General features: G+C 40.4%; 1 long non-coding RNA gene across 2 annotated transcripts; it reads left to right on the top strand.

The window, feature by feature from the left end:
• The first annotated feature begins 277 nt into the window (after positions 1–277).
• LOC146891611 (uncharacterized) lies at positions 278–5,322 on the top strand. 2 transcript variants are annotated; one of them, XR_014997192.2, is made up of 4 exons: positions 278–546; positions 1,296–1,528; positions 3,945–4,302; positions 5,169–5,322. It is a non-coding gene; the product is annotated as an uncharacterized LOC146891611 (long non-coding RNA). The 2 variants fall into 2 exon arrangements; XR_014997191.1 differs by lacking the exon at positions 1,296–1,528.
• Positions 5,323–8,211: the final 2,889 nt, after the last annotated feature.

The raw sequence follows: 8,211 nt of genomic DNA, 5'->3' as shown, positions 1-8,211 counted from the left end.
TGTAATACTTTTAACTCATTATTAATGATCTCAAATTTCTCCCTACATGTAGGATGAGGATTTCTACAGTGAAGGCCTAGTTCACTGTTTCCTTGATAATCCTCTGCCTTGCCTCTGGGCATTGCCTCTTAGAAAATGTCACACGAGGGCCATGTATCAGGTTTTTCAATCCACACCCTACCCTCTGTGGATTATTCCCTCACCTTGGAGTGTTTCCTAGAAACCAAGATTCTGTTACATAACTTTGCATCCTTGGCAACAGTTGCTTCCACTGGAAACACCTGGCTCCAACTGGTTCGGCTGCACTGGGATTCTGGAATTAGAAGGGAAAATGCGTTTCTCTGTGTCGCTGAACTTGAAATAAGTTTGGAGTTGTGATCAGCCATGAATTCCACGGGGGCTGGAAGCCAAGGAAACCCATCTTCACACAGATAAGTGAACAGATGTTCAGAGAAGACAGGAAATGTTTCCTGTCTTCCAGCAGCAGCTGAGTTTCTGGCTGTCAGTTCCATAGTTCATCCCTGAGACTTGCAATAAATTCCTTTGGTAAGGCTTGAGTTGACTCAGAAGGTGTTTTGTCGTTGTTGTTTGTTTGTTTGTTACTTGCAGCTAAACTGTTCTAGCTAGAATCTTGGTGACATTCTCCCTTGCCTTGTCACCTCTCTCCTTAGTCCTCTACCCAAACAGTAGCATCTTTCTCTCTCTCTCTCTCTCTCTCTCTCTCTCTCTCTCTGTGTGTGTGTGTGTGTGTGTGCGTGTATGTGTGCATGTGTCTGTGATTGGATTCATACACGTGAGCTCAAATATCTGAAGAAGCCAGAAGATTCCTTACAATGAGGTTACAAGTGTTTGTGAGCCACCCTACACAGATGCTGGAATCCAAACTCTGGTCCTCATGGTTGAGTAGCAAGGTCTCTTAATTGCTGAGCCCTTTCCCCAGCCCCTGTTTGTAACAGGGCCCCAGACCTTAGTAGGCCCCCAAACCTTCGCACAACTGACTCCATGATGGAAGTGCTGTTCAGGCTATAAAACTCAGAATGTAGATAGCCCCACCTGCCAAAATGAAAACAAAGACCTAATTCATCAAAGTCCATAGCTCCGAGAAAGTCTCTAAATTGCTAAATTGTACTAACCTTGCTTTTTGTTTTTTGTTGTTGTTTTGGGCTAATTGTTCTTGCTAACTGAAGTACGTTAACTCAGAATAAGGTATTATTAGCTCACCAGCTAATAAAGATTTTTTTCAAATTTTTTAAAATTTATTTTATTTTATGTACATTGTTTTTTTGGCATATAAGTATGTCTATGTGAGGATGCCGCCAGAATCCCTGGAATTGGAGTTACAGACAATTGTGAGCTGCCACGTGGTTGCTGGGAGTTGAACCTAGATCCTCTGCAAGAGCAGCCAGCCAGTGCTCTTGACCATGGAGCCATCTTTCCAGCCCTAATAAAGACTTTCTATTGGCTTAAATCTGTGTCTGAACCGTCTTCTCTGGTAGATACCCTACAACACTGCTCAGATGTTTAAAAGGTAGGAAAACACTAATGTTTGTAGTGTAGCTGCTATAACGTGTATTTAATACATGTGTCTACATATTTTATGTACATTTTCTTATTTAATTTACAAAGATAATTGCTTTGGGTGTGGAAGGTAATTGTTATTTGTTTGTTTTTGAGATAGGGTGTCACTATGTCACTCTGGCTGGCCTGGAATTCACTATGTAGACTAGGCTGGCCTCAAACTACAGAGATCTGCTGGGTTCTGCTTCCCAAGTGCTATAATTTAAAGCTTGTATCACTGCATCAGAATTTCTTTTATTTTATTGTTTTATGCCATGTTTTTAATAGCATCACGAGTGTGCATGTGCTCTTGCATGTGCAAGCTTGTGGAGCTCAGAAGACAACCGCGGGAGTCAGTTCTCCCCTTTCCTGCAGGCACTACGGATTGAACTCTGCTCTTTAGTCCTGAAAGGAGCCTTTAGCCAGAGAGTCACTTCTCTGGTCCCTTTTAATTTTTGTTGTTGTTTGGTTGTTTGGTTTTGACTTTTTGAGAGAAGGTCTCACTATGTAGTTCTGGGTGGCTCGGAACTCGCCGAGACCACACAGAGATCCACCTGCCTCTATCTAGAGAGTGCAGGGACTGAAAGTGTGTGCCGCAGTGCCTGACCCTTCGGTAAGGTTTTAGACGGGATCTTATCTAGCCCAAGCTGGGTTTAAACTCTCTTGTCCCCTTCTCTGTCCCTTGAATGTTTGGAATATAGGTATGTGCCTCCCTGCTCCACTTCCCTCTGTTTAAAGTTGGAGAAGAGGAAGTCATAAACATTAACAAGGTAGGGAGGAAATGCAACAGATCTGAAGCATATAATCCAAGCATGTCTGACTCTAATATCCAGAGTCTATTATATGATTCAGTCTCCTGATTTCTGCTATTCTTATATCAGAAAGAAAACAAAACAGCAAGTATGATATAATCTTTTACACATATGCTTTAACCTACTGTACTATCCTCCATGCGTTATTTTTGCAGTGAATCTGAAGATGTTGATTCCCCCTGAAACATGAAATAAATGACATAGGCCATTATCTGACACCTAGGTAGCTAAACTACAAGGACAAATATGAATTACTGATATTATAAAGGTCCATGTTAACAGATCAAATATTTATTAGATACATGATGATAAATGATTAGATAGGTAGGTGGCTAGACAGAGAGACTCACAGAACACACAGCTGCACAGGACGTTTGCAAGAGCTAATTAATGTAAACATGAAATTTATTACAAAATGTTCTTTATAACCAGACTTAGAACTCTGTAATCTTTTTCACAGGTCTCTTTCTGTTGGAACTGCGAAAGGGACCACATTTGAGATACTGTCTTTAGTATTTGATGCATAAATTGCATTCAGATGATTCATTGTTAAAATTTAAACAAATCTAATTGATGCATAATATTTAAATAGACGAACAAAGTATTTCTTTATCCTTTAGTGATTTTATTAGCTTATACTAATTATCCAAAGCAATGGGCTTCGCTGCCACCTTGTCACACATCATGTGATAGATTTCAGTCATTGTCCCCACACACGACATTCTCTTACCTTCTCCCAGGTGTTCCTCTACTTGAATCCTTTTATGGATTTCTGATGCTCCAGACTTATGAAAAAAATACAATTTAGCCGGGTGGTGGTGGCACATGCCTTTAATCCTAGCACTTGGGAGGCAGAGGCAAGAGGATCTCTGTGAGTTTGAGATCAGCCTGGTCTACAGAACTAGTTCCAGGACAGGCTCCAAGCTACAGAGAAACCCTGTCTTGAAAAAAAATATATATATGATTTACATTGTAAGGAAAAATTCTTACCCTGAATACAAAGTCAGGTGACAAAATAAAATACTAAAAATACACATTATGTGTTTAAAGACAATCAGCCTTCTTAGCAGTAAAATTTGATTTGCTGAATCCAAGAAGGAGAAATATAATTATTTTCATTCTTTAAAAAAACTTAGTTAGTAGGCAAGTTACTTGACATAGCAATGTTAAAGTGCACTATGACACGCAGAGTTTATGTTTGAGTTCTGAAGAATGTCTATGCAACATGGTCCAGCATTTGTGTCTTCAAAACACAATGATCAAAAAAATGTTTAAAGTGCAATTTTATTGTAGGATTAAAATAAAGGTTCAGGATATTTCAAAGCAGTGGAACATCTTTAGTTAAGCACGTTGATTATTTGCGACAGCTGGTATTTTCTAATCTTCTTTCCCCCGTACATAAGCTTCTTCCAGTGTACACTTTCTGCTAAAATTGGGAGTCAAGAAAGAATCACACTTCTGCTTCCTGCTGATAGCTTCAACCCAAAATAGCAACCAGCGAAGGCAAACTTCTGTGCAGGCTCAAGCAGAGCACATTCACTAGTAAAACTTGCATGTCTCTGTATTTTCTTTCAGAAAGATTTTCCTTGTTTCTTTGGTGGTCTGACCGGCATCCTAAGCCAGTCCTCAAGGAAAATAATATGTACTGAAAATCAGCTTTCTTCAGTTGAAGCGGGAGCTGAGACAACAAACAAAGGACATGAAATCCACCAGTGCAGACGTGTTTCATGGTTTGGACATGCACATATCTCCCAGGAGTTTCGTGTGACGAAGGTCCCCAGCTGGTGAATCCTATCATCGACAGTTGTTGGATCACATGATCTCTGACCTAATTAACAGGGCTGTCCACTGATGGATTCGTAATTGGATGGCATTGTTGAGAGTGGAGGCTTTGAGTGGAGCCAGCAAGTTCCCAGGGGTTTGCCTTTGAAAGGTGTGTCTTGTCTCTGACGCCTTTCTGTCACAAGAATTGGGGTAACACACCAATAGATGTTGGGGTGACATCTATTGCAGTCTAGTCACAACGGGTTTGTACGTTCCGGGGTAGAGGCGTGTGGCTTAGAAATGTTAGGCAGAATAGACAGAACTACAAAAGAAATACAGAGACATGGGATAGTACCGGGAGGGCAACTCAGTAGATACTGAATACTGAATCTGCCTATGTTTATTTTCCATATGCTTTTATACCCCAGTACTAAAAGGGGGGAAGAAGGCAAAAGGCTGCTTTAACATGATACAAAGGATAAGCAGTTACTTGAGACATCAAGTCATTATTATTTACTGGGTTAAGCTTTTGGGGAAGGGGGGTTGAGACAGCATTTCTGAGTAGCTATGGAGCCAGAACTGGGTCTCACTCTGTAGACCAGACTGGCCTTGAACTCACAGAGCTCTGCCTTCCTCAGCCTCCCCTGTGTTGAGATTAAAGGAGTGCACCACCACCGACTGATCTGAGTTAAATATTTTGATGTTTTGGGCAGGATATGCAGCAAATGCATCCTAGACCAGGCATCTTATAGGCAGCCACTTCCTATGTCAAACCTCCTATTTTAAAAGAAAGAGCAGAGTATGCTTTAATTCTCTGACCTTTGGTCAGGGTGGAGTGTATCCACCTCCCTGGGCCATTTTAACGACCAAAACACCAAGTAACCACACCCTAGGTCAGGACCTCCTGTGTGTAGCCACACCTGTCACACCTGTTGTCAACAACGTCGAAAGAGCAAACTCTCTGCCCTTCAGTCAAAGTGGAACAGGACTCACATCTGTGGGCCCACACCTTTCTTTCTGACTTTCTATTTCCAGGTTATCACAAGGTGAACACTTTCCTCTGCCATCATGACATTTCCGCCTTGCCGTGGACTTGAAAGCAACCAAGCCAGCTGACAATGGATTGAAACTCCTGAGCCATATGATTAAAACAACAACAACAACAAAAAACAAAAAACAAAAAACCCTCTCCTGATTTCAGTTCCTTTTCTGAGTTATTTTCTCATTCATGGAAACTGACTAACAGGTTGTCAGTGAATAAAAAGGAGAGGGACTGGAGAGATGGCTCTGCAGTTAAGCTGTGGTGGTGGGAATAAGAATGGCCCCCACAGGCTCATATATTTGAATGTTTGGTCACAGGGGAGTGGTACTACTTCAGAAGGATTAGGAGGTGTAGATGTGGCCTTGTTGGAGGAAGTGTGTCGCTGGGGATGAGCTTTGAGGTTTCAAAAGTCCAAGCCAGACCCAGCGTGTGTCTCTCTTCCTGCGGCCAATGGACCTGGGTGTGGAACTCTCAACTCCTTCTCCAACACCATCTCTGCCTTTGTGCTGCCATGCTCCCCACCAAGATGACAATGAACTAAACCTCTGAAACTGTCAGCAAGCCCCCATTAAATGTTTTCTTTTATAAGAGCTGTGTTGGTCATGATGTCTCTTCACAGCAATAGAAGACTAAGACACTGCTCTTCTAGAGACCTGGGTTTCATTCCCAGCTTTCATGTGGCAGTTGACAACCATTTGTAACTTCAGTACCAAGGGATCTGACATCCTTTTCTGGCCTCTGTGGGCAGCAGGAACACAAGTGCAACACAGACACACCTGCAGGCAAAACACTCATACACATTTAATAAAAAATAAAAATAAATGTAACTTTTAAGATGAAGTATAGAAATCAGGCTTCTAAACTCAAACGTTTTGAATTAATATTTCAAAACAAAGTCATAATTCATATCAGACATGCTTGTATGTCCTAATCATCTAGTATTTGTGTGTATGTGATGCTGAGGGATCAAACACGAGATTTGCATGTGCTAAGTAAGCACTCTACCATACTGCGCCTATCAACTGGCATTTTTCAGTAGGTAAATGCCACTGGTAAGTGTGACATAATTATATTCAAATTAATTATTACCCCCAAGAATAAAACTTGTTTCTCCCCCTTTACCCTGTATGTGCATAAGTGTGTGTGTGTGCATGCATGCGTGTATGTGTGTGTGTGTGTGTGTGTGTGTGTGTGTAAATCACACAACTTGTCTCAAATGTCTTCTTAAGTCATTCCTCCAACTTCTGTTTTGAGACAGGTCTCTCAGTGAATCTGGAGCTCATGAATTGACTAGATCAGCTGGCTGACAAACCCCAGGAATTCTCTTGTCTGTCTCTCTACTCCCCTGCTCTAAGATTACATGGGTGTTCATTGTTTTTTCTGTTTTGTTTCTTTTTTTTTCTTTAATGCAGATGTTAGGGATCCCAACCCAAGTCCTCAAGTTTTGTGTAGTAAGCACATTACTGACTGAACCCTCTCCCCTGCTCCTTTATTTCTCAGTTTTAAGGACATTGATGTGAAGGTTGGACTCCAAAAAGGATGGCAGATCTTCCTTGTAGATTGTTTGTCCTAGGGAAAATAAATTTAACTATGAATTACATCACATTTCCTAACATAGATTCTTGGTACAAAGAAAAATTCCTACCAAAAATACACTTGCAAAATTGGGTGTGGTAGTTCATGCCTCTTCCCAAAATACATTTGCAAAATTGGGCATGACAGTGTGTGGCTGTAATCCCAATACTCAGAAGGTGGATGTAGGAGGATTAGCCAGTCAAAGTCATCTTCAGATACAGAGCAAATTCTAAGACAATTTAGATGACAAGGGAGCCCATCTCAAAAAATTCGAAAATAGTTCTTTGTGTGCTAGCACATGCCTTTAATCATAGCACTTAGGAGGCAGAGGCAGGCGGATCTCTGTGAGTTCAAGGCCAGCCTGGTCTATATAATGAGTTCCAGGACAGTAAAGGTTACACAGGGAGACCCCTTCAAAAAGAAAAAAAGGAAGAAAAGAAAAAAGAAAGCAAGCAAGAGCCTGGACAAAAGAATTAAATTTATTTTTTAATAAAAAATCTAAAAATAAAATAAAAATTAAAAACAAGTTTGCCTTTCTCTTAGAAATTTTAAGGGAAACTATGCTAAGTGCAAAACTGTACCACACAGATTCCAACCCTGTTATAATACTGTGAAACCCATTCATTCATTCAACAAATATCAAGCAATTGAATTTTTATTGTTTTTAAGATGTTGTAGAAAATCTTCCAACCCTTGATAGTTTACAAAGGCTATGATTTCTACCTTGTACTTATAGTCAATGTACTAATAACATTGCCAATATCTATCCTACTAGGGAATTTATCTCACAAGGACTTGGAATTATACATTTCAATATCTCAGCCATACTTATGGCCACCAGAAGTTAAATGATAAATACTCTTTGCTGTGCTTGATTGATTGGTCTCGATTTTATTTTTGTTCATGAAGAGGGGCACGATCATACATACACCTCGCTTGCCCCAAACTGACTATGTAGCCATGGATGATCTTAACTTCTGCATATTGAAATTATAGGTGTGCAAAAAGACATATTTTTTAATGAAATGCAGAGAATCAAATCAGGACTTTGTGCTTGCTAGGTAAGCACTCCACCATCAGAACTGCATTGGCAGTCCCAGGGATTGTTTTGATACATTATGCATGATATATTAAGATCCATTTCATATAGAGTCTCAGCATCATACCATTGAATCTGCAGAGAATGCTTCTAAGAATGTGGGTATAACATACTCTTGGTTTGACATATTTTCCAGTCTGTGAAGTGTTCATGTTACATTTTATGAACCATTTCAAATAACTCTTTTTTAAAAAATAGAGAAATATACTATACTAGAAATTATCAGTGTAATTAAGAGAAGTCAAAGAGGGGCTTGGAGTGGTGGTTCACACCTGTAATCCCAGTAATTGAGAGGTGGCAGTAGGAAGAACATGAGGTTGGACCAGTGTGGGCCACACAGTGAGAGCCTCATCTCCCCCTAC

Source organism: Myodes glareolus, chromosome 15 (genome assembly GCF_982192425.1).
Source record: "Myodes glareolus chromosome 15, mMyoGla1.1, whole genome shotgun sequence".
Lineage (NCBI taxonomy): Eukaryota > Metazoa > Chordata > Mammalia > Rodentia > Cricetidae > Myodes > Myodes glareolus.
Note: the sequence above shows the minus strand (reverse complement) of the source record. Positions and strands in the feature narration are given on the sequence as shown.